The sequence below is a fragment of the Sus scrofa genome, chromosome 15 (genome assembly GCF_000003025.6).
Source record: "Sus scrofa isolate TJ Tabasco breed Duroc chromosome 15, Sscrofa11.1, whole genome shotgun sequence".
In the NCBI taxonomy this organism is placed as follows: Eukaryota; Metazoa; Chordata; class Mammalia; order Artiodactyla; family Suidae; genus Sus; species Sus scrofa.
The window spans coordinates 117148724-117176378 of NC_010457.5; the positions used below are offsets into that span (position 1 = coordinate 117148724).

Consider the following 27655-nt stretch of genomic DNA (forward strand, 5'->3'; position numbering starts at 1 on the left):
TTTGTTTTCCAGCTATTTTTAATGGCTAAGAGTGTTTAAAACTAAAAGGGGAAATATACTGCATACATATCTTTAAAAGAATTCATGAGCATCTATTGAGGGCAGAGCAGACAGGAGAAAACAGAAGAGGTGGGACAACTACGAACGAATAGGCAAAAAACAAAAACAAAACAGCACAAAAACCAAGAAATAAGACCTTATTCTTGAAACTCTAAGATATATGGTCAAGCCCTAGCCCTGTCATTTATTCATTTTTTTACCTTAGTTAAGCCACGTAGTGCATTCTTCCACGTATTCTCTTGCATTAGATGGTTCTCGAGAGCTTTTATACCAGTCACTGTCTTCGGTGCTAGAAGACCAGTCGGATCCCATTGTCACAGAGTTTATAATCTTTGCTTCCTTTTTGTTAACTCTAAAATGAGAAAAATAATAATTGCTTCTTCCAGGCTTGCTGTGAGGATCCAATGAGAATACCTTACATAAAAGCAGTTTGTGGCACAGTGGGGTAAGGAGCCAGAGCTGTCTCTATAGTGGCTTGGGTCACTGCTGTGGCATGGATTTGATCCTTGACCCAGGAGCTTCACATGCCAACTGAAGCAGTTTGTAAACTATATATGTGAAAGATTATTATTATACTTCTCTTTGTCCAAATTCAGAATAGAAGTACTCAGCCAATTTCACATTTGTTAAAATTAAAATAAAAATTTCTAATTTCAATTGTCAGTGAACAATGCCCTCTGCAGAAGAAAATAACTTCTTTTTTTTTTTCTTTTTTCTTTTTGGGGTCACACCTGCAGCATATGAACGTTTCCAGGCTAGGGTTCAAATCGGAGCTGCAGCTGCCAGCCTACACCATAGTGACATTGATGCCATATCTGAGCCACATCTGCAACCTACACCACAACTCCCAGGCAAAGCTGGATCCTTAACTCTCTGAGCAAGGCCAGGGATTGAACCCACATCCTCATGGATGCTAGTTGGATTTGTTACTGCTGAGCCACAGTGGGAACTCTGAAAATACCTTCTTTTAATAAAATCTATCAAGGAGTTAGTTCCCTGATAGTTAAGAATTCTGTGTTGTCGCTGTTGTGACCCCATTTAAGTCCCTGGCCAGAGAACTTCAGCACACCAGGGCCTCAGCCAAAAAGAAAAAATAAAATCCATCAAGATTTTGTGGAACCCACATTATGATCAATAGACAGTGTAGCTTTGAAATGTCTCCTTTACATTTTATCTACCGGTAGGAATTAAATTTCCACTCTTGAATTACAGAGTGCCAAAATAAATGGCCTAAGCATTTGGGGGAGAGTCAATCAGACAAAATCAAACTCATTCTGCTCTTGGGAGTTCCCATCGTGGCTCAGTGGTTAACGAATCCAACTAGGAACCATGAGGTTGCGGGTTCGAGCCCTGGCTTTGCTCAGTGGGTTAAGGATCCGGCATTGCCATGAGCTGTGGTATAGGTTGCAGACGCAGCTAAGATCCCACATTGCTGTGGCTCTGGTGTAGGCCAGCAGCTATAGCTCTGATTAGACCCCTAGCCTGGGAACCTCCATATGCCACAAGAGCAGCCCTAGAAATGGCAAAAAGACAAAAACAAACAAACAAACCCCCCAAAAAACCAAACTCATTCTGTTCTTGAGCCACAAACCAAAAAAAAAAAAAAAAAAAAAAAAAAAAACCCTATAATTTGAATAGTGATGTCTTCAGATTTTTTTTGTTGTCATATTTATTTTTGTTTTGTCTTTTTCAGGGCCACACCCACAGCACATGGAGTTTCCAGGCTAGGGGACAAACTGAAGCTGTAGCCACTGGCCTAAGCCACAGCCACAGTAACACCAGATCCCAGCCATGTCTGCAACCTACACCATAGCTCACAGCAACGATGGATCCTTAACTCACTGAGTGAGGCCAGAGATCAAACCTGTGTCTTCTTGTATTAGTCAGGTTCATTTCCACTGAGCCATGATGGGAACTACTATTTAGGTAATTTGTTATTATATGACATCAGTACAACATAGTTTTAAAAAAAACTAAAGATAATTTTTAGAATACTGAATTAAAAATTTAATCTGCTGGCAAGGAGTGGGATTGCTGGATCAAATGGTAGTTCTATTTTTAGTTTTCTGAGGAATATCCATCCTGTTTTCCACAGTGGTTGCACCAATTGACAATCCCACCAACAGTGTAATAGGGTTTCTTTTTCTCCACACCCTCTCCAGCACTTATTGTTTGTGTAGACTTTTTGATGATGGCCATTCTGGCTGGTGTAAGGTGGTACCTCATCCCACTCCTGGGCATCTATCCAGAGAAAACCACAACTCACAAAGACACATGTACTCTGATGTTCATTGCAGCACTATTTGCAATAGCCAAGACATGGAAACAACCTAAATGTCCATAGACAGAGGAGTGGATCAAGAAGATGTGGTAGATATACACAATGGAATATTACTTAGCTGTTAAAAGGAACAAAATTACACCATTTTTAGCAAAATAGATGGACCTAGAAATTATCATGCTAAGTGAGTCAGCCATACAATGAGACACCAACATCAAATGCTTTCACTGACATGTGGAATCTGTAGAAAGGACAGACTGAACTTCTTTGCAGAACAGATGCTGACTCACAGACATTGAAAAACTTACGGTCTCCAGAGGAGACAGTTTGGGGGGTGGAGGGATGTGCTTGGGTTATGGGATGGAAATCCTGTGAATGATCATTATACTACAACAGATGTGATAAATTCATTTGAGTAATAAAAAAAAAAAAGAAGTGAGAAAATACAGAGGAAAAGGAAAACATAAAAAAATACAAAAACAACAAACAAAAATTTAGTCTGCTTACTCAGAGAAGAAATTTAGTACCAAATCAAATAGAACCATAGCCCCATATCCTCCCTTGTTCTCATTCATAAAATATATCTTTTAAATAGAATTACTTCACTAATAAGTTCATAGGTCAAGCAGTCTTGACAAGCTCAGCTCTTCTAAGTGCTTTATAATTATTCAAAAATTGATAAGTATTACTTGAAATGAGTATTTCTTGTATTTCAAGTATTTTTTATTGACAAGTATACTGGTTTTTAGAAAAGTGGTAATAGCTATTTTCAACAGTATTTGAGTCACTGATCTTCCAAAAAGCGTTGCTACTAACTTTTTTTGGCCACATGTGTGGCATGTGGAAGTTCCTAGGTCAGAGATCACACCCCAGCCACAACAGTGACAACACCAAATCCTTAACCGTTAGGCCATCAGGGAACTCCTACTAACTTTTTCAAAAAAAGGAAATAATTTAAGACAGTAAAATAGATAAATGGGAGTTCCTGTCATGGCTCAGCAGAAACGAATCTGACTAGGAACCATGAGTTGCAGGTTCAATCCCTGGCCTTGCTCAGTGGGTTAAGGATCTGGCATTGCTGTGAGCTGTGGTGTAGGTCAGACGTGGCTCAGATCTGGCGTTGCTGTGGCTGTGGCATAAGATGGCAGCTATAACTCCAATTAGACCCCTAGCCTGGGAGCCTCCATATGCCATGGGTGCGGCCCTAAAGACAAAAAAAAAAAAAAAAAAAGATAAATACATCATTTTATTTCCTAAAAACTGAAATATATTTGCATTCTTCATAGATCAGTTTGTATATGCATTTGATGTTATACTTTAAATTTACAACCAAGTATGAGTTCCCATTGTGGCGCAGTGGTTAACGAATCCAACTAGGAACCATGAGGTTGCGTGTTCGATCCCTGCCCTTGCTCAGTGGGTTAACGATCCGGCGTTGCCTTGAGCTGTGTTGTAGGTTGCAGACGCGGCTCGGATCCCGCGTTGCTGTGGCTCTGGCATAGGCCGGTGGCTACAGCTCTGATTCAACTCCTAGCCTGGGAACCTCCATATTCCACAGGAGCGGCCCAAGAAATGGCAAAAAAAAGACAAAAAATAATAATAATAATAAAATAAAATAAATAAATTTACAACCAAGTAAACACAGAACAAACCATTATGTAATACAACTAAGATCAAATGTATGTAAATTTTGTTGTCTTTCTAGGGCCACACCTGTGGCATATGGAAGTTTCCAGGATAGGAGTCAAATTGGAACTGCAGCCGTAAGCCTATACCACACAGCAACATGGGATCCAAGCTGCATCTGTGACCTACACCACAACTCACAGCAACACCGATCCTTAACCCACTGAGTGAGACCAGGGATTGAAACCATGCCCTCATGGATACTAGTCGGGTTCGTTAACTACTGAGCCACGACAGGAACTTCCAAATGTATGTAAATGTAATAGTACAAACACATAAATTTATTATCGTAGTAGGATATAAGATTAAATGAATTCATTCTTAAATTCATAAGGTCAAAGAGTTACAGGCCAGGGAGTTCCCTTCATGGCTCAGGGGAAAAAAATAAACTAGTATCCATGAAGACGTAGGTTGGGGATCTGGCATTGCCTTGAGCTGGAATGTAGGTTGCAGACATGGCTCGGATTCCACATTGCTGTGGCTGTGGTGTAACCCCTATCCTGGGAACCTCCGTATGCCACGGCCGTAAAAATAAACAGATCACTAAATTTGGTTTATGCAGTGTTTAAGTATAGCAATGCAATTGTTTCCTTTATAAGGCAAACATTTTAAAATCAATTTATGACAGAAATACAGTAAAATAGTTTCAGTAGCGGAGGGATATACGGTGCTAGTTTAGTTCTATGCAAACATGAATCAAGACCTCCACATCCTATCAAAGCAACAAATGACCCAACTTTGCTAAGAGAACAATATGAATTCTAAACAATGTGTTTCTTAAAGGAAAAATTTGAGGAAAATGGTATCAAGCTCTTTGGAAGAGAAGGGAAGTACAGTCATACACCAAGTAGACTGGAATACAACCTCTGTATTTAAAGTAGTGTCACGTGTTATCTCCTTCTTCATGTACCATTTAATAAAAATAGTCTTTTTATTGAAATACCTAATGAAAATTTGAATAAGAATATAGTACTCATTATTTTACAAAGTTGGGTAAGTTTTTAAATATAGTAAAAGTTAAAATATTCATGTTTGTGAAAATTAGTATTTTAACTCACTGAAATGAAGTACAGAAAGAATAATCTCACAACTGTAAATTTGTTTTTAAAATAATAAACCCTCTTTTATTACTTTCCAACCTGACTTTAGAAGGGATAACAGCTCCTTTCTATGATCTATTACTCATACTCTGCACAAATGAAGTTAAGAATATCATGAAACAATTTATAAAAGTTTATAATCTCAGTCAATTAACTACAATTTACTTAATAACCATTTATGTAAAATATAACAAAATCTTGCATAAATCATGTTTCTGTAAGGAATAATCATTTCACATTTTACACTGGAGCTATATCACTGGTGAGATTTTCTTTAAAATAGTCTATTGAGATCAACCATAACATATCTGAAGGATATGCAAATAAATTGCAAATAGGGACTGCATCTTAAGATATTAATTAACCTAAAATTTATGCTTAATATTTCTCTTGGGCATCTATACTAGAATTAGGGGTGACCAAAATATTCTATGGTTCATTAGAATGTACCAGGGCATAGGTACCAATATTTCTTATTTCTCACTTGCATGGATGGTCTTGGCTGAATTATGATGAGCAAAGCTGTTCAGTCATATCCCCCTTTTCAATTACTCAAGGCTGGAAGAGACTGAAAATTTATTCTGGTTATCGTTTTCTCTGATGGTTAGAATTAATAAAAGGAATACATTGAATAGAAAGAGATTTGCTTTCAAATCCAAAATGAAAGGGAAGGATGTGAGAGATTTGTTTCCACACATTGCAGAATAGTAATGCAACAAGAACGGCCTCCTCCTGAGATTGTGCAAATGGTACCTGTTTGACTTGTTAAAACTTGATTTTCTTGTAGAAAAAAAAATGTTCTTGGTCAGACATGTATTTAGAAGGATCTCTGAAATGTCCCTGTTTAACCAGGTGGTAAATAAAACACTTCAAAAACCGATTCTTGATTTCCGGGACATTCAAGGAAAAAGTATTGAGAAAGAGGGACAAGAACCCTAGGGGATAACATTTCGGAGGCAGAAGGAGCAAGATGCTATAGGAGATTAAAAGGAAAAAGATGTAGAAGAAACATCATTTAAGCTTGAAAAAAACCTATTTTAAAGAAGAGTTTGGGATTGTACATGAATAAGGTGGGTGCAGGGAGGAAGAGACTGAAAAATATCAGGATCGCATTTTTCTTTTTAAAAGACGCCTCCAGCACTGAGAGGTCAAATGTTGAGAATTGGGAAAAGGCCACTGATGTCTGATATTCCACCTCAAAAAGATGATGGCATTCCAGAGCAAGTGTCTTTGTCTATGTCCCCAAATGCCTGCTCTTTCATCTTTTTCAGAATACTGAGATTTAAAACCACTCTGGTTCATTCCTTTTTCTGTTTTTGCCCAGATGGACCCCATGATCTGACACTATTTGGTACTGGAAAAGTCCACTTTAGGTGGATCCTCTTAACCCCAGAGACCAAAATTTCATAATAAATACTAAGGTAGGAGAATGAAAAAAAGGAGAAGGAAGGGGAGAAGGATGGAGAGGAAGATAGAAGATATTTGGTGGATATTTGCTTGAAAAATGAAATGAAATTTGTGAAAACAAATTATCTTATTTAACAACATTTAGGTTATAACTGCAGTGATGTGTTCATTTTCAGAATGAACAAAGAATGAGCCAAACATTCATTGGCTTGTGGTGTAACATGGCAAAGAAATGTTTTTGATAGTTGGACATAGCATTATTTTTATTTATTTGTTTATTTAGTCTTTTTAGGGCCACATCCGCAGCATATGGAAGTTCCCAGGCTGGCGTCAAATCAGAGCTACAGCTGCTGGCCTGTTCCACAGCCACCACAGCAAGGTGGGATCTGAGTCGCCTCTGCAACCTAGACCACAGGTCATGGCAATGCCGGATCCTTAACCCACTGAGCAAGGTCAGGGATCGAACCTTCGTCCTCATGGATTCTAGTCAGATTTGTTTCCGCTGAGCCATGACAGGAACTCCGCATTCTTTTTTTTTTTTTTTCTTAACTGAGGTAGTGTTGATTTGTAATCTGTTAATGTCTCCTGCACAGCAGTGATTCATCTACATACACACACACACACACACAAGAATATTCTTTTTTATATTCTTTTCCACTACAGTTTATTACAGGATATTGAACAGAGTTCCCTGTGTCACACAGTAGGACCTTGTTATTTATCCATTCTGTGTATATACTAGTCTGCATCTGCTAAACCCAAACTCCCCCTCCATCACTCTCTCACCTCCCTATCCTCTGGGCAACTACGTGTCCCTTCTCTAGGGATTGTTGTAGCATCTTTAATCCACCTTTTCCCAGGAGCATCTCTTAATCCTTTGATATTCAAAAAATTCTCTTTTGAAGCTTCTACTCTATTATCATCCCTTTTGCTTTTCTCTTCTCCAGTGATTGAATGGTGGAATTTTCATTTGCCCAAGATTCCAGCAGTTGCCAATTATCACTTTCAGGGACTTCAAGGAAGTTTACATCTGGTGCAATATTTGTATTTTCACTTTAAATTTGATTTGCATTGTATTTGTATCATATTGTCCAGATACTGCTGCTTTAAGCAACGAGGAGTATAGAATCCATTGCTAGGCATAGAGAATGCTGTTATTTGAGTGAGAACCATTTTATAAATCTCTAGTTTTGTAATATGTATTTGTAAGTGTTTTCTATTTTACTTTCTTATGCAATTTTATATAAATCCAGGAATTTGATTATGAAAACTCAGAAGAAAAGCCTCTCTGATCTCTAAATAATCAAGAATGGTCTGTCTTTCCAAACATCATAGAAATGATGAAATTTTTATATAAAGGAAATATAATCATTGAGAGGTATGTTTTTATTTCACCCTCAGAAATCTTTTTTTAAAAAAACATATCTAGGAGTTCCCGTCGTTGCGCAGTGGTTAACGAATCCGACTAGGAACCATGAGGTTGCGGGTTCGGTCCCTGCCCTTGGTCTGTGGGTTAACGATCCGGCGTTGCCGTGAGCTGTGGTGTAGGTCGCAGACGCGGCTTGGATCCCGCGTTGCTGTGGCTCTGGTGTAGGCCGGTGGCTACAGCTCCGATTCAACCCCTAGCCTGGGAACCTCCATATGCCGCGGGAGCGGCCCAAGAAATAGCAACAACAACAACAAAAGACAAAAAACAAAACAAAACAAAAAAAACATATCTATTTATTTATTTTTGCTTTTTAGGGCTGTACCTATAGCATATGGAAATTCCCAGGCTAGGGGTTGAATCGGAGCTACAGCTGTCAGCCTACACCACAGCTTACAGCAATGCTGGATCCCTGACCACTGAGCAAGGCCGGGGATTGAACCATCATCCTCATGGATACTAGTTGGATTCATTTCTAGTGCACCATAATGGGGACTGCACCCTCAGAAATCTTGATGTGCTTCTCCAACGTCATAGTAATATATTTTAGGAATATATGGTTAGTCTTCAGCAAATTAATTGTTCAATTTTTTTTTTTTTCTTTTTAAGGCTGCACCTAAGGCATATGGAGGTTCCAAGGCTAGGGGTCAAATCAGAACTGTAGCTGCCAGCCTAATGCCCCAGCCACAGCAATGCCATATCCAAGCTGTGACCTACACCACAGCTCAGGGCGACACCGGATCCTCAACCCACTGAGCGAGGCCAGGTATCAAACCTGTGTCCTAATGGATACTAACCAGATTCATTTCTGCTGAGCCAAGATGAGAACTTGTTTTAAAATGTAACATAAAAAACAAAACAAAACAAATAATAATAATAATAATTGCTTACCTATTGTCTAAGTATGACTAGTGAGTTGTCAGCAAACAAAGATTCTCTATTTTTTTTTTCCCTGCCTGCAGCATGTAGAAGTTCCTGGGCTAGGAATCAAACCCACAGCACAGCAGTTAATCTGCTGCACCACAGAGAACTCCTAAAAATTCTCTATTTTAATTGCTTTTCTCTATGGCAGTTTAAATTGGTAAAAATTATTAGTCATATTGCTAGATTTGCCTTTAAATTTGTTGTTTGTATATGCAGGAAAAAATAACTATAAATTATGGCAATTTGAAATGCAATTATAATCCTATGATATAATGCATATTCATGGTCAGAAAAATATAATGTTGGCATGAGACTTGTTGCTAGGAAATGAAGCTCTCTCCACCAATTAGTATTTCTGGAAATTTTCTATTAAAGGGATGTATTGATTCATTTTGAAGGTTTCTCTGGATTAATTTGAATTTTTAATTTGAATTTACACAAGGAATTAAGATGATAAAAAATGTAAATCAAACTTAAATCTATCCAATGCTTTTCAAAAAATAGTTAAGTATGGACATTCTGGCAAAATCCCACTTATAATTTTAAATCTCCACATTCCATTTGTTCTAATGATATAGGAAAAAATCATCATAATGCAGCACACAATTAATTTGTTTGGCTTCATGGGGGAAAAAATAAAAAGATTTGCTTTTGGAAGAAGCACTTTCATTGCCCAAATTATTTTGCATTTGGTTGCATTAGAAACCAATCCATTAGTGGACCTCAGATAATTAGTAAATGAAAAGATACAGATAGAGATGTACCTCCCTTCTGCCATTTTTAATGCTTTCCTAGTCTAATAATTTGGTCTATATCTTTCCCTTTTTGAAACATCCATTTTTTTCCAGGAATTTCTGTATTTAGAATTCTGTGGACCTTCTCATTGCTTCAAAGAGTAGGGACCACTTCTGACAATACACTCTTTTGTTTTTGTTGTTGTCTTTTTTGATTGTTTTTAGACATTTTTTTTCTATCAATTTCTATAGTTGATTTACAATGTTGTGCCAATTTCTGCTCTACAGCAAAGTGACCCAGTCATACATACATTTTCATTCCTTTTTTAATATTACCTTCCATGATGGTCTATCCCAAGAAATCGGATATAGTTCCCTGTGAGAGTAGGATCTCATTGCTTATCCATTCTAAATGCAATAGTTTGCACCTATTGACCCCAAACTCCCAATCCATCTCACTTCCACCCCATCCCCCCTTGGCAACCACAAGTCTGTTCTCCATGTCTTTGAATCTGTTTCTGTTTTGTAGATCGGTTCATTTGTACCATATTTTCGATTCCATATGTAAGTGATATCACATGCCATTCGTCTTTCTCTTTCTGACTTATTTCACTTAGTATGAGAATCTCTAATTGCATTCATGTTGCTGCAAATGGCATTATTTCATTCTTTTTTTGATGGCTGAGTAGTATAATACACTGTTAATTTTCACTTTTCCCCCATTGTTGGCCACAAACATGCTCTAGTAGCTACTAGAAGTGACCAATCAATTTCTCTAGGACAGTGGTCAGAAATTTTTTTTAGATCTTGGTCCATAGCAGGAGCAAGAAACTCTGTCTTATACACACTATTCTTGTCATCTTCCAATAAGTAACAAATAAGTGTCATTGTATAAGAACAGTTCAGGAGATAATATAAACAACAATGATATCTTAGGAAGAGTCTCAATTATTGGTAGTCTTGCCTTGAGTTAAATTCTTCAATAAACTCAATTACACAGTAATTTTACTCATGCATATCAAAATTTAAAAGTTCCTGGAAACTTAGCAATACATTAAAATTACCAAATGATTTAAATTTCCTGAGGAGTTTAAAAAATCATAGGACTTCCCATGGTGGCTCAGTGGTTAATGAATCTGACTGGTGTTCATGAGGATATGGGTTCAATCCCTGGAGTTGCTCAGTGGGTTAAGGACCTGGCGTGGCCATGAGCTGTGGTGTAGGTTGCAGAGGAGGCTCAGATCCCAAGTTGCTGTGGCTGTGGTGTAGGCCAGCAGCTACAGCTCCAATTCAACCCCTAGTCTGGGAACTTCCATATGTGCCGGTATGGCCCTAAAAATATGCATATATAACTGTAAGAGGTGCATGAGAATTGGATAAAGAAGATGTGGTACATATATACAATGGAATATTACTCAGCCATAAAAAATAATGAAATAATGCCATTTGCAGCAAGGTGAATAGACCTAGAGATTATGATACTAAGTGAAATAACTCAAAGACAAATACCAAATGAGATCACAAATATGTGGAATCTAACAAAAAATTATACAAAAGAACTTACAAAACAGAAAAAGACCCGATTTTGGAATCAAATTTATGGTTACAAAAGGGGAAACATGGTGGGGTGGCAGAGATAAGTTAAAGAGTTGGAATTGGGAGTTCCCATCGTGGTGCAGTGGTTAACAAATCCGACTAGGAACCATGAGGTTGTGGGTTCCGTCCCTGCCCTTGCTCAGTGGGTTAAACAATCCGGCGTTGCCGTGAGCTGTGGTGTAGGTTGCAGACGCGGCTCGGATCCCGCGTTGCTGTGGCTCTGGTGTTGGCCAGTGGCTACAGCTCCGATTAGACCCCTAGCCTGGGAACCTCCATATGCCGTGGGAGCGGCCCAAGAAATAGCAAAAAGCCAAAAAAAAAAAAAAAAAAAAAAAAAAAAAGAGTTGGAATTGACATATACACATTACTATATGTAAAGTGGATAGTAACAAGAAGAACCTACTATATAGCATAGAGTAACCTACTCAATACTGTGTAATAACCTATATGGGAAGAGAATCTGAAAAGGAATGGATATACATCTATGTATAACTGACTTACTTTGCTGTATACATGAAACTAACACAACTTTGTAAGTCAACTATACTCCAATAAAATTTATATTTTTTTAAAAAAGAGTTCCTGTTGAAGTTACTCTTGTGGCTCAGTAGAAACAAATCTGACTAGCATCCATGAGGACTCAAGTTTGATCCCTGGCCTCGCTCAGTGGGTTAAGGATCCAGTGTTGCTCTGAGCTGTGGTGTAGGTTGCAGGCACTGCTCAGATCTGCCGTTACTGTGGCTGTGATGTAGGCCAGCAGCTGTAGCTCTGATTCAACCCCTAGCCTGGGAACCTCCATATGCTGTGGGTGTGGCCCAGGAGAAAAAAAAAAAAAAAAAAAAAAAAGAGTTCCTATTGTGGCTCAGTGGGTTAAGAACCTGACATAGTGTCCATGAGGATGTGAGTTCAAACCCTGGCCTCACTCACTGGGTTAAGGATCCAGTATTGCTGCAAGCTACAGTGTAGGCCACTGGATCTGTCATTGCTATGGCTGTGGTGTAGACACAGCTGTAGTTCCAATTCAGCCCCTAGCCTGGGAATTTCCATATGCCACAAGTGCGGCCATAAAAAGAAAAAAAGAAAAAAAAAAAAAAAAAAAACACAGGTGCATGAAGGGGAAAAAAGATAATAAAAATGCTAGACCATGATAACTGCTATGTCTTCCAAATAATCTCCATGGAAACTACAAACATCTGTCATTTTACTCTACCCCTCTGAAGCTTTCAAATTCATGACAGACATCAAAATATGGTAGTATAACCCTAAATTGTGGTTCTGGATGCTGGGGTTTTAAACAGGGCTCCCACTCATTAGATAAGTCACAATACTCATAAATTTGTTTCTATTGTGGGAGTTCCTGTCATGGCTCAGTGGAAATGAGTCTGACGAGTATCCATAAGGATGCAAGTTCGATCCCTGGCCTTGCTCAATGGGTTAAGGATCTGGCCTTGCCATGAGCTATGGTGCAGGCCACAGATAAGGCTGGGATCCTGCGTTGCTATGGCTGTGGCCTAGGCCAGTGACTACCAACCCTGGGAACTTCCATTTGCCACAGGTGCAGCCCTAAAAAAACAAAAAAAAGTTTCTATTGCATCCTCTCATCAGCTTTGCTCCAACTCAATTTGTCTTAAGTCAGACAAATTGCAGTTCCATCCTTCGTGTGTTTCTTGTATTTATTCCTGCAGCAAAAGTATTTTCCCCTTTCTTTCTAAGAGAACCTTTCCTCATGCAAGCAATCAATAAATATATAACAACTCTTAAACAGTTTTCTCAAATTCAACCCACCTTCCTCTTCACCTTAAGCCCTTAGCAATCCTTTTACCCCTGTGTACAGCTCTAATTGATCATGAAAAGGATTTAGTAAATTTGTATATTCTTCCTTGAATTTATCATATCTTCTCAATTGTAGCAATTTAGTGACCTTTATTATTCCATAGGTTCTAGAATCATGGAATCCACTCCCCATTTTACTAAAAAAATGATGCAATTAAATTTGCAATTAGACCGCCCACTTCTGAGAAGATGCCTACCATGCCCAGAGCCTCTTTTTAAGAGAAGCTTCTGTAGGAAGTGCTTATTGCAAACTCGACCTGTTGATGCTTATCCCATAAATGTTAGATCAGGACTAGGTAGCCTGACATGAAAGCTCTGTTCAAAGATCACCTGTATAAACGCTGCTGGGTAGACCAATTGGATCCTTACCCTGGGGGAGGTCAAAACCCAGGCTAGGAGGAGCAAACTGGCCATGATGGCAGAAAAGGAGAGATACTATATGCTGAAAAATGTGATGGTCTGAAAAAATAAGCTGATTCATGCATGGATCACTGGGATGGCCACCTAATTGCCATTATGCAATCTCATACCTGTCTCTACACTGCATTTCCATGTTACATACCAAGTAAAGGCCAACGAAAGTCAATGCAGGTTTCTCAGGGATGGAACTTGAGAAAAGTTTTGGAAATCCTGACTGATCACACAACATGCTCAAAAAAGCCTTTGCCATTACAGTCAGTACAACCACACCTGTGATGCCAGGAGACTGCGGTAGGCTAAGAGGGAGGGAGGGGGAGATGTGATGACAGACAGAAAAGGAGAAGACTGGGTGATGATGAAGCAAAGAAGCACCCGAAGTTGAATGAAGGGTCCAAAAGCCCAGGAACACAAGAAATGCAGCTCTAGAAGCTGGAAAAGACAAGGAAACAGATTCTCCTCTAGAGCCTCCTAGGGGAATTTGGCCCTGCCAACACTTTAGTTCAACTGAATTTGTACTTTTGACTCCAAGACCTGTAAGAGAATAAATATGTGTTGTTTTATGCCACCAAGTTTATGGTAATTTGTGCCTCCACCCTAAGAAACTTATATGAAGATGTATGTGCATATTCCATATTTGTATTTGGTAAATAGAGTAAGAGATATACATTAATTTTTTTTTTTTTTTTTTTTTTTTTTTTTTTTTTGCTTTTTAGGGCTGCACCCTTGGCATATGGAAGTTCCCAGGCTAAGGGTCAAATCAGAGCTATAACTGTCGGCCTAGCCACAGCAATGTCAGATCAGAGCCACATCTGCAACCTACACCACAGCTCACAGCAACGCCAGATCCTTAACCCACCGAGTGAGGCCAGGGATGGAACCCATGCCCTCATGGATACTAGTCAGGTTCATTACCGCTGAGCCATGAAGGGAACTCCTATTTTAATTTATTAGGGCTATTAGCTTATGGAGTTTAAGCTTAGTCTACCTTTGTGTATGTGTAAGTCAACATCAGAATCTGAAACTTTTTTTTCCCCTTTAAAAGCTACTAGACTCAGGAGTTCCCGTCGTGGCATAGTGGTTAACCAATCTGACTAGGAACCATGAGGTTGTGGGTTCGATTCCTGGCCTTGCTCAGTGGGTTAAGGATCCAGCATTGCCATGAGCTGTGGTGTAGGTTGAAGACACGGCTCGAATCCCATGTTGCTGTGGCTCTGGCATAGACCGGTGGCTACAGCTCTGATTAGACTCCTAGCCTGGGAACCTCCATATGCCACAGGTGCAGCCCTAGAAAAGACAAAAAAATAATACCAATAAAAGCTACTAGACTCAGAAATATTATTCAAAGCCTTTGTAGGGCCTAGCTAGGCAATGACTTTCTATTCTTTGATACTTTCCCAAAAGACTTCCAGGAATAGAATTTATCTCTCAAAGCCAAAGAAACCTTACAGCTCCCATATACACAAGTACCTTATCATTAAAGGTATTCCCAGAATCTTTACTTTAGGATGTAATTTGCTAAATACAGTCTTTATAATGAATTCACCTACTGGGTGAGTTAAGCGTAGTTTTCCGTGTAAGTACATGGCCTCACTAGTTAGAACTCTTGTAGTCTGAATATGCATGGTTTTTAGTTAAGAGCATATTGGTCCATAGATGACAGTTTACACGTATAAATTCCACAGGTAAGAAACAATTGCCAGTTAATAGATGGTGATGATAGATGTCAGAAACGTAAACTCCCTAGGTCTCACTCCTGTCTGAAACTCAGCTGTCTGTCATTCCCTCTGCAAAGGCTTGCTGGGCCCCCAGGCTCCAGCAGTGGGGCTGGAGCTGTTCCTCTAGCCTCTCAGGGTGCCTGTCCTCAATGTGTTCTTTCCTTGCTAAACAGCAGAAAAAGGAAAGGGAGTAGGTGTTGGTTTTTACTTAGTCACTGCCTTAAATAAAAGGCCTGTCTCAAAGGCCTCATACCATCATGCCTAGTATACAGTAGGCCCTCAATTCATGTTTGTTGAATGAGTCTAGTTCCCACAAATGCTGTGTTTCCAGGAAAAGGAGAACTTTTAATAAGAGCCACTTTCTTAGGGGCTACTCTGCAAATGTCAAGCCTTAAACAGTTGCCTAGGAAAATCTGAAACTGCAAACTTTAACCTTTAGAGCCATATTAGGATTTACTTGAAGGCTCTGTTTTGCAAAGAACAGGCTGCGTCTAAAGTCAGCTAACTTGTACACCAATAACACAGATTTAATAAAAATGGAAAGTGGAGAGCAAAATTAGCAAAAACCATAAACTCCCAGCTTATTATTCTATAGCAAAGGACATAATCTTTAATTAATCTTCTATTTCCCAATGATCTATGATCACTTAATCATCCCTAGAATCCAGTCAAATCAATTACAGTATCAGTTCTTACCGTTTCCGGTCAGAAATATCTTTCATCTGCCCAGGTCCTCATATTTCCTTGTGCATCCAGATTTCATTGCATCACCAGGTGAAAGCTGATTTTTAACAATGACACATTCTTTGAGTGATTTTTCCCAATTTGAAAAAAAAATTGGAAAAATAGGGGCTTTGAAAGATCAGTAACAGTGCAATCAAACTTAATTTGTGTACCCTAAGGCTTTCTCTATACTCACCACCTTGCTAAATATATCTCTAAATAGTTTATGATTCTTAGTCTAGTTTTTCATGAGCACATATACTCATAGTTACTTTATATTTTATACATATTTCCATGCATTCAATAAGAGTATCTTCATGGAACTCTTGATTTTTTATCAAAAACTTATTCCTTCCTCAGCCCTCCTATCAGTAAATGGTGTGCCCATCAACACAGGTTAAAAATTTAGAAGCTATCCTTGATTTCTCTCATCTCCTCCTCAGGATTTCATCTAATATTTTGTTAACTACTGGCTCTACCTTCAAATGCACCACAAACCCATTATCCTCTCTGCATCTCCTCTGCTCTCACCATCACCACCATCTTTCACTTAGTCCACCACAAAAAAAAATTTGCTATTGACTTCCTATTTCTACTCTTGAAATTTTGCAATTCATTCTCTGCCCAGAAGCCAGGGTGATGCTATAAATGTAAACAAACACCTCCAAAACTTAAGCCACAAAGAAGCAACCGAATCATTGTGCTCACAATCTTTGAATTGGGCGGGTCCTCTGCAGGTGTACTCATGTGGCTGAGGCTGGAGCAGCAGCCCTGTACACCTGTCCCTTCATGTAGTCTCAGGGCTGCTGCCCATGGTCTTTTCATGTGGTGTTGATAGGGATGGAGTAGGATAGTTACACAGGTAGTTGTAGAAGTCCCAGTAGAGAGACGGAAACCTAGGGAATTTGGGGAGGAGACCAATTTAAGTAAATAATCACTCAAGAAAGCTATCAGAACAAAGCAAGCTTGCTTAACTATAAAACCATAAATAAAAGCATAGGATACACCTTAGGTTATTAAGTGAAATATAAAATGAGGCCTGCATTCAAGTTCAACGAGATAATGATCCTTAGGGCCAAGGACAGGAATTTAAAGGAAAGAAAAGCAGGAGACCCTCATAGGAAATCTGAGATGATTCAACACATTTTAGCATATGTTAGTGCTCTTTTGCTTTGAATAAGTGCCATGACAGTCCTAGTTTGACCTCATAGGGTCAAATACTCTCTTAGCCAATACAAAGAAGAAGCTAGTGATGTAAACCTGACATCTACTTAAGAATGAGGAAGAAGGCAGTCTTTTTCCACTCCCCACTTTCCTTGGATTATAAAAATGTAGCGCACCTGATCCTTGGGGCAGAGCCTCCTTGCCCGCCCACTTGTATCCCTCATAGTCATCTTATCTTAATAAATCCATTTCTTGCTTATCACTTTGTCACTTGCTGAATTCCTTCTGTGCTGAGACACAAAGAACTTGAGTCTCGTTAAATCCAGACACCAGGTGAGTGATTCTAATTAAAAAACTGTGGGTTCAAGTCCCAGTCTAAGTTTAGGCTGGGTTCCAGCCAGAGGTGTTTGGTTTCAGTCCTGGGATGTAGGTACTTGAGTTTGAGGATGGTAGATGGATTCGTTTGGTTGTTTGCTGTGCATCAGTGTGAGTAAAGCTCAGTGGCTCATTTGATTTTGGTTGGGGCAGGGGGTTGCCTCTGATCTAGCCACAGTGTTGTAGACTTACAAAGAAATGGGACACCAAGGCTTTTTGCCAGGAAGCAGCATTTATTGGTGCCGGCACTGGCTCAGTGGATTAATATCCAAAGGCTGAGCCGGAATGCAGCATGCAGTGGGGTGCCACCTTATATATACATATATATACCCTGTTAGTTTTCCTGCTATATCTAAATTTCTTTGTCACCCTTATAAGGTGGTCTATAATTTTCCAGCAGATGCTACATTGTTGCAGAACTGCCCATGCATGCTCAGATGCTGATGTTGCATGTTGTCTTCCCTTTGCTCTGGGAGGGCCCTTCTCCTTCCCACTTCAACAGGAGCAGCCTTACTCTTACACTTTAACAGAAAATAAACAGATTCTTTGGTTTCTTCTTTCCTAGCATAATTTCCTGCCTATTTTCTGAAACTTTTTTTTGACATCAGAGGAAAACAAACTCACAAAGACTGCTTTAAACAAAGACAGTCTTTAAACAAACTTTCAGTGTGAAAAGACAATGATCATTTTCATTCATGCAAATTCATAACATTTGATCTAAGGAAAAATGTAGTGCCTTGGTGATATGCAGCAAATATGAAATACAGGTTAATGTGTGACCTGGACATTTGGCATGGAAGAAAAAAGTAGTTACTCTGTAGCTCTGTCTAATTGACTTATAAGAAATATAAATATAAATCTTTCCTCTAATTTACTAGGAGTTAATAGAGGATCTAATCAATTTTATTGAAAATAAAAAAGTGACTTCTTTAGTAAATAGTTAAGTTTAACTCTTGGATCAGACAAAAAAAATTCAGGTCAGAGTTCTCTTATGATGCAGCAGGTTTAGGATCTGACATTATCATTGCAGCAGCTGAGGTCGCTGCAGTGGCTGGGGTTGATCCCTGGTCTGGGGACTAACACATGCGAAAAAAAAAAAAAAAAAAAGAAAGAAAATTCAAGCCATATAGGAAGATAAAATGCTCTTCTGGAATAAAAGTATGAAAAGCTAGCAAGATTCCCATTGATACAAAAGACAGAAATCAAAAAGTTTTAAGAAATTATTGCAAGACACATGTTATCATTTTATTCTTAAAGATAAATACTTGCTTGCTTTATGAAAATATTCAGAACTTCTCCCTAAATCTACATGGAAATACAGACTCTACTGAATGCAGAACAGAACACAGCAACTTTGCAAGATCTGGGAGTTATGAATAAGGAATTTCTAGACTCGCCTTGAATGCCAATGAATGTCAAGCTTGTAAAACTTACTAATAATAGCACTAACATTTGTGTAATGCTTTATAGTTTATGGACACTGTCAAATACATTATCTCATTTGGTTTTCAAAATAACCTTTGGGAAAACCAGACTACATTTAGTGATATTTAACTGATAGGGAGAGGTTAGGACAGGCGCAAAGTCACTTAATACTGTACTGAAATAAACAAAATCCTCTCTGAGGCTAACATCACTTTACTTGGATCTGACATTATCAAAGCCTCTCATTCCACAAGAGGACTTAGATTTAACCTGCAACCTTCTGGGAAGACTTTACATCAGAACTTACATTCCCATTACAATGCAAATAAGTGATTACCTTTTCTGTGGGAAGATTTTGGGAAAGATGTGAGAAAGATCTGGGAGCACTCAGCTCCTGAACACATGGAAGTCCTTTAGTGAGGTGGTTGCAGGAAGGATGTTAGACCCTTAAAGAAAAACATGCCCATATCCACAGCTCCTCTGAGACCACTTTGTCCTTACTTAAGCTGTGCTAGTGAACATCATGTGTGAAAGTATATCCATGGTCTTGAAAATGTTAATCTGTGTAGATTTTTTAAAATAATGAATCAAAGCATAGTTTAAATTTGCTAAGTGATGTTTAGACTAAGATGTGAAGAGTGAGTAGGAGTTAGCCAGGTTAGGAGGCAAGAAAAGGAGTATTATTCAGGCAGAGAAAGCAGCATGTGGGAAAGTTGGAGGCAGGAGGCAGTATGGTACGTCTTACTACTTGTGCCAGAATAATTCATCAAGGTATTCATTTGTGTTTTGTTTGAACAGCTATAGATGGACCAGAAGCAAAGAACAATGTTTTCTCCTCCTCAAACCTCTCTGTCCCACTTAGGCTTTATGTTGAATGGGGACCTGCCCTTGTCTTACAGAGTTAAGAACTTTTTGTTTTGTAAAAGAAGATAGTCCAAGAAAGGGGTGGGCTTTGAGACTCAAGATCAGGAACCAGACATGAAAAAAATCAAAGAGATTCTCAGAAGGACTGGTGATGAGGCGTCCTCAAAATAGCAGACCTGCAATGCACCTCTTCACTGCATTCCAGGAAGGTGTTTGGGGCTTGAAGAATGGCTGGGTCCAGTCTCCACAGCTCCCAGCCTCTGCAAGGGTCTCAGTGCCGGTGTTACTAATGATGCCTCTTTACAAAGAAAATTCAGACTTGGACACTAAGCAGTGCCCTACTGGGGCCAAAGACAAGACCTTCTGAATCTGAAGTGGGATTGGGGTTAGCAGAGGGATATGTGTTTTCATTTTCTTACAATATGTGATTGTTGTAAATACTCATTTAGGATATGACATGCTTATCTCATGACATGCTTATGACACATGACATGCTTATCTCAGACTCAGAGACCTTCAGACACTGAGGTCTGGTTCAGGTCTTTGGAATATGAGTGGATGATATTTACTCATGTCTCCAAAATTTGCAGAGTTTCTGAAGGTCATCATTTCCTGCACATTCATACATTTAGAATTAGAAGTATTTATTTTCACAATGACTTGATAAAGTCTGTATTTTACAATCATCACAGTCACAAAGAACAGAACCAATATGACGGTCAGCCATGCAAAGGTAGAACATTTACCACATAAAGGTAAAAATAAGAGGTAACACGTATAAACAGAGTTCAAGCTCTTTTCCAAGTACTATCTCAAGTGACTGAGCTGGATTAAGTTGCATGAGACTCTTAACAACCTATAGATAGATATTTTTAGCCCAAGTGTGACTCTTGCCAAGAGAAGGATGGTAGATGAAGCAACACAAACACTGAGTAGGTAGCATTTTTCTATCAGGCGAGAAGATGACATTAAACACCAACAAACTGAAGGTAATTCCTGGATCAAAATCAAGTGTGATCATAAGAAAATTTAAAAATCCTCTACTTATACCAGGCACAGAACAACTTCTTGCCAAACAGAATAGAAGTGACTACCTCAATTTATTTTGTCCCCTACTCCCAGTGAATCAGTTACTTTTTGTGTATAAGGCTTTTTGGCATTATCCCTCTTGAGTTTTCATTGAACAATGAAAGGTTATTGTTGGGGGATTTCCAGCAGTATTATTAGGTGGCTGCACCATCCTAAATTCTGCCACCATTTCCAGGACATCTAGAGACCTCCCATTGATTTCTATAAGCCAAAATACTCAGCAATTGGAAATTTTAGGTACTGTTGTTCAATAGAATCTACTATCCAATTTAGTTTATAGTAAAATCTATCACAAAGCATTGAGAAAATTAATTTGGTTTGCCTGCCAGGAGATTCTGGTATGATAGTATTTTTCCTCTGGAGAACCAAGAGGAGTTTGTTCATCTGCCATTCAGATTATTCCCAATGTTTTATTATCAATTACATGGCTAAGCCTAGGTAAAAATACAAAGAAGCCAAAGTTCACTTTAAGAGTCCTTTCTTCTATTCATGCATACCCTCCTCAACTTCTTGAGAAAGCATGGTTGTATTTCATCCCAAGAATGCTCAGGTATCCATTCAAGCTCACTACTTTCATGAAGTGTTTTTGGACACCCAAATTTTGTCATCAGGCTTCAGCTGATCTTCCCACTGCTAAATCTACTCCTAAATGTTTGGTTCTTCTTTGGCTGAACTTAAGCATTTGATACATTTTCTTTGATATGCTTTTTTTTTTTTTTTTCCCTGTTGGCTCTCATTTGGATATCCCATTTCCAGAGTTTTCTTCCTATTACAGTAATAACTTTTTTTTTTTTTCCATCTTCCTTGTTCCTTCTCTTTTCACTAGCCTTTTAACTTTGGAGGGATCCAATGTTCAGGCTTTAGTTGTCTTCTCTTTCTCTTTATGGTCACTCTTTTGATCTCAATGATGGAAAAATCTATATCCCAATGACTGCCATTGTACCCCTTTGGTGGGCCTTCCTCCTGAATTCTAGACTCATGTATCCAACTGCCTATTTGAAAGCCACTCTTACACATTTGGTAGGCATGCCAAACTGAAGCTGACCAAATCTGAGCTAAGTATCTTTCCAGAAAAATCTATTCTTCCTGAAGTTTTTTCCATTTCACCTGAAAACATTCCAGTTAATCCAGGCAACATCTTTGGAAACATACTGGACTCCTTCATCATCTCATATAATGCATTCAACTTTCCATATCCAACTTCAAAATACATTCAGATTTCAATCTCTCCTGACCACATCCAATTACCTGCAGTGCTACCACCCTGACCGAACCAACGTCATCTCCTCTTGGATTATTGCAGTAACTTTGTAACTGCTTTCCCTGTCTCTACTCTTATAAACTATCTTGGTTTAGGTGCCTCTGATAGAAGATCCTGAGCAAGAATTTGGGTGTTATTTATTTAAGAGGCGATCCTAAGAAGCATTGTGGGGTGTGGTGCAGAGAGAAAGGTAAGGAAAAAAGCCAAAAAAAAAAGATTTAGTGTTAATGAACAGGGTACCACTGTGCACAAGTGGGGCTCAATCCTGCGGGAGATCCTTTGAGAGACTGAGCAAAAACATATCTCTGAATTTTACCACCAAGGAGCAAGGAATGTCAGAGAGTTAACCCCACTGATAGGATATCTCCCCAATCCAGAGAAAACTGAAGTGCTGTGCCTCTTTTTTTTTTTGTAGAAAGAGGTATAATGAGCTTGTCCTTTAGCACTGAAGGAAAGTCCAAGTATTCCTCAAAACCCTGGACCATAAGAATATCACTGATGTACCATGAATTCTTCTAGGGTTTATTTAATTTCTGGTTCACTTATGACTTACCAGAGCATCCAGAGCTTTTCCCACTTCACGCTCACTAGTTTGATTGATGTCATTCACCAGCTGAACCAGCATGATGTTCTGTGGAGTGTACCTTTAGCTTCTACTGCAGCAGAAAACAAGAAAGTCTGCAAACATCTGGGGTAAGACTCTGAATGTCTAATGTTCTCCAATGAGGAGAATGCAAAATGCTTTTGATTCTCTTTCCTGATAATGATTTTTTAAAATTCATTTTTCAAGTCAATAGCAGCCATGTTGATTTGTTCTAGTAGCAATACCACATATGACAGCAATTATGAATAAAGTCGGTTTTATGGTGGTCTACTGTTATGTGCTGGCTCAAGCTGACTTTTGTGGGGCTCTACCAGTGAATTAAATGAGAATTCAGTGGAGTCCATCATTTCAGACTTTGAGGATGGCACAAATCTCTGGCATTCCAATTGAAATACGGATTGATTTTGATTTGCTATTTTGGCCAGGTTGCAGGGGCAGTGTCAGAGACTTCTACTTGGCCTTTCTTTAGCAACTCAAGGAACCAATGGGCAATTTCTGCTAGCTGCTAAGAATATTCAGCTTTGCATTGATAATGGGAAGGTGATTAATTACCTGGGGACACACTGGACCTACTATGAGATAGTCATGGGACAGGACCCCTATTTATCATCTGGTCTCCATGAATTCTCACCCCAACAGTGGCCATGATGATATTTTGTGTTCCTCAGCATCAGTGACATTATTTCCAGCAGCCCTTGAAATGTCTAGGTATCACCATTTCTCTAGTGGACACTTAATATGATAAAAACCTGAGTTTTTCTGGAGAAGATTTGTTAAGATATTTGTTTTATATAGTCACTTTGACATTGCTTTTGCAGGGATCCTAGCCTCCTTCTTAATCAATGAGCCTTGGGTCTGAGAACTCACTCAGATGTGAACACAAGATAAGTGATCATGATTTGCTATTATAATGGCTGACACTATTTGCTTTCCAGCTCTTGATTGCTTTTGCTTATACAAATTGAGCAATGATCACCAGTGGTTGCCTGCTTATCTAGGCACATTCTGGTCAATTAACCATTACCACAGTTCCTTGAAAATCTAGTTTCCTTGGTTACCACTATGGTCTGCACCTGTTATAGTAATTATGTCAACCTTAACCAGTGATAGACAAGTGATGCCACCTGGCCTCTTTTATACCAGAATTTTTTATCTCCATTATCACTTGGAAGCTCAGTTTCATGGCAGCCTCCCCTGTTTTCAACCCGGATCTAGAGATGACATCCATCACTTAGTCTTTCAGTGAGGCTGATACCCCCTCACTAGTACATCTTTATAGTTTTCATGAAGAGTGCCTACCCAGGCCCTTCTAGGTAACAGAGTCAGCTAGTGGGTGCTCTGGACTTAAGTAATACACCCATGTCTTTAAGCATCAGGACCCTCTTCTCAAAACTCTACTGAGGGAATGCTGGTATCTCCACTGTAGAAGATCCTTATCTCTAAGCTTCAAGGCATCATTCCAGAGGCATATTGAGACTGACTCCAGCATCCTCGTCAAGGTGTTACATTCTAAGTCACAGGGGAGTACCCCAAATTGATAAACTCTTCCCTGGAAAGTTTCTATTCTGTTCCCACTACCCCCAGTCCCTATCAAACCCCCTCAAAATTCACATCATACAAACCCTCCTAGTTCTTCCTGACACATACTAGCCAGGTTCTGAAGATATTTGGGGAAATGGTCTGTTTCCTTCAACAACAGAGTTCCTCACTTCCTATTTTATCCATGCTGAACCTGACCCCAGCCTTTGGTCTAGAAACAAAGAGAAGAGGGAAGGACAGATCTTGAGGAGAAGAAGCATCATTTTGTGAGGCTTCTTTGCATGACCCCCAGCAACAGAAAGTGAGAGGGAAGGACATGCTCATGCCAAACAAGATAGCAGAGGGTTAGTGCCCTGAATTGGTTTGGACTCTGAAAGGTGTACTCTTGCAAGGTAAACTTATCAGTGGCATGATTAAGATCAATTAATCTGACCAAAGCAAAGTAAAAAAGCATGTAAGATTCATTGGATTATGAACCTGACTAGTATTCATGAGGATGCAGGGTTCGATCTCTGGCCTAGCTCAGGGGGTTAAGTATCTGGCATTGCCATGATCTGTGGTGCAGGTTGCAGATGTGGCTCAGATCTGGCATTGCTGTGGCTGTGGTGTAGGCTGGCAGCTACAACTCCAATTAGACCCCTAGCCTGGGAACTTCCATATGCAGCGAGTGTGGCCCTAAAAAGCAAAAAAAAAAAAAAAATCCTCATCAAATGTTTAAAAGGAGTTCCAGCAATAATTTGTTTCTTGTCCTTAGATGTCCCTGGATTGCCTACTGCATCATCACTGTAAAATACCCCATGGTGGGCTGGAGCTGGTTCTTCCCTGCTCTTGCTGATTGTACCCATCCCTTCCCAGCTCTGCACTAAGTGACATCACCATAGGTAGCCTGAAACCAGCTATAAGTAAAATATATTTCCATTGTGAAGATTTAGCAAATGTTACAAATGCTAGCCATTTCCCCCCTGGAGACTGGTTGTTAAACATTTCTCAGCATACTATTGAGACCCTTTATTTAACAAGTATGTGTAGGTTTTGATTCCTTGCAACCAAAAACTCGTTGACAAGAATCAAAGTTCAAAGCCATGGAAAGACATGGAGGAAACATAGTGGCTATTACCAAGTAAAAGAAGCAAAAGAAAAGGCTACATACTGTATGATTCCAATTAGATGACATTCTGCAAAAGGTAAAACTATGGAAACAGTAAAAAGAGCAGTGGCTCTGGGGGAAGCAGGAATGAATAGCAGGGGACAGAGGATTTATAGGGCAATGAAATGCTCTGTATGCTACTGTTGATCTAAAGCAAAAAGACTGCCATATATTCCTCCAGCAAGCATGAGGTTTATTCAGGATCAGAAGAGAACTGCTGTTCATACTACAATCATGATGAGCCATGTGCAAGCTCCCCCATGGCAAGGGAAAGAGAGCACTTGGAGAGGAGGGAAACTGGGGTTTGGCACAACCTCTACACGGATTAAATCATGAGACATGGTAACTGCCGACCCACAACGCCACCTGAGCAGAGGGAGGCACTCTTTGCTCTGGGAAAACTGGAAGAACAGGTCTTCAGATAGTTAGATATTTTTAGGAGAAAATTTTGAGGCCACTTCTTGCATCTTCTCTTACTTAGAAACACATGAAAATCTTTCATGGTGATGTCTGCTCCTTGTGACTGGTAGGAATATTCATGAGACCAGAAGCAAACTTGTAAAATGTTTACATGACTGCATGCACTGCCACCCCTTTTTTTTTTTTTTGCTTTTTTTAAGCACCCACGGCTTATGGAAGTTCCCAGCCTAGGGGTCAAATCAGAGCTGTAGCTCTGAGCCTATACCACAGCAACACCACATCAGAGCTGCACCTGTGACCTATGCCACAGCTCACAGGGATCAAACCCATATCCTCACAGACACCAGTCGGGTTCATTACCACTGAGCCAGGAAGGGAACTCCCCCCTTCACCTTTATCACTTATACACTGATATTATTTCCTGCTGCCTCTTTGGAGTGGTATAACAGGGCTATCTTTTTCAAAACAAAAAGTAGTCACAGTTACCGGTGAGTGCAGCCCCAAGGGTGAACCCTGAGGAACTCAGGAAAGAAATAAAGAATGCTGGCCCAGTAGCTTTGGTGCATATCAAAAGAGTTATTCCAGCAAGCCCAGACCTTTGCACCTCTCCACAGAAACTCACTAAATTCCTTAACTTGAGATATGCAGTTTTCTGTAAATCTTTTGTTCCTGCTGCCTGCCCTTTGTCAAGGAAGCTCCTATATATTCAAGCAGTTTTTCTCAGGGCTACCTGATATGCCATCTTATGGGCTTAAGTCCTAATTTGCCCGGAATAAAATTTAACTCTCAACTTTCAAGTTGTGCGATATTTGTATGTTGACAAGGGAAAAGGAAGGTAGGACTGCTAAAGCAGACAGGCTGCTAAATGTGAGCAGAGAAAGGGGGGCACGGCCAGGTGGCAGGAAACATTGCATCTTGTAAACATGGGTGGTCCATGGGCAAAGGAAGGCAGGAAACTACACATTTCGGGTGAGATAAATGTCCAGAAAGCAAAAAAAGGTGGCAAAGGCACAAATCTTTCGCATCTGACTGTAACTTTTTGCTCAGCATGCCCTCATTACAATAAAGTTAGCTTTGCAAATGAGAAATTCCCTTCATGTACAGAAGCCATGACACTTCCAATCAAGATCAAGACTCAGTAAGGACAAAAATCCATCCTCCCCTTGGGTAGGTGGAGCTGGGGAAAAAAAATCAGGGAATCTGATCCCGACATCTCTCCTTCCTCAATGAATGTTCCACTACTTCATTTGTATGCCCTTCATACCTGGCTTTCCAAAGAAACCCAGGGCAGCTACTCACCTGTCTGCTTGCTCTCCCTCTGGGAGTGTTTTCTTGCTTAAATAAATCATCACTTTACTTTCTCAATCTCTCTGTCCTGTTTCTGACTTCTTTCTGCAATAAAAAAAGAACTTTTCTTTCACTAGAAACAAGAGGTCTATAGCAAACAAAGAGACCACAGATTTGTTTGCAGAGAACTCGAACCACTGGCTGAGTTCTTGCCAGCAAAGTTTTTCTTCTGTGGATTCATGCGCCTAATGAACAGCGAAGCCAAAAAAAAAAAAAAAAAAAAAAAAACTTGATTGGGTTCAGGGAGAAGCTTTTATAGGCAAAATTTAGGGCAAGGGGGCTGCAGGTGTGTGACTTTCTTCTGATTGGTTGGTGGTGAGGCAGTGGGGCGGTGCTCCAGGAATTTCAATCTTCAGCCTCCAGATTCCAATCAGCTGGGGCTCTCCTCGAGTAGTTACCTTCCTCCACCTGGGTGGAGCCTCAGTTCTCGCCAAACAGATACTCCTTGCGTTACAGATACTCCTTCTGGAGAGATTAGGACCCTCCCTGCCCATTGCTGTGTCCTGACTGCTCCT

The 27655-nt window shown here is 39.6% G+C and overlaps 1 long non-coding RNA gene across 1 annotated transcript; it reads right to left on the bottom strand.

Moving 5' to 3' along the window:
* On the bottom strand, window positions 1-27348 carry LOC110257065. Its single transcript, XR_002339239.1, has 3 exons — window positions 27093-27348; window positions 22637-22739; window positions 1-412 (listed from the first exon to the last, which is right to left on the bottom strand). It is a non-coding gene; the product is annotated as an uncharacterized LOC110257065 (long non-coding RNA).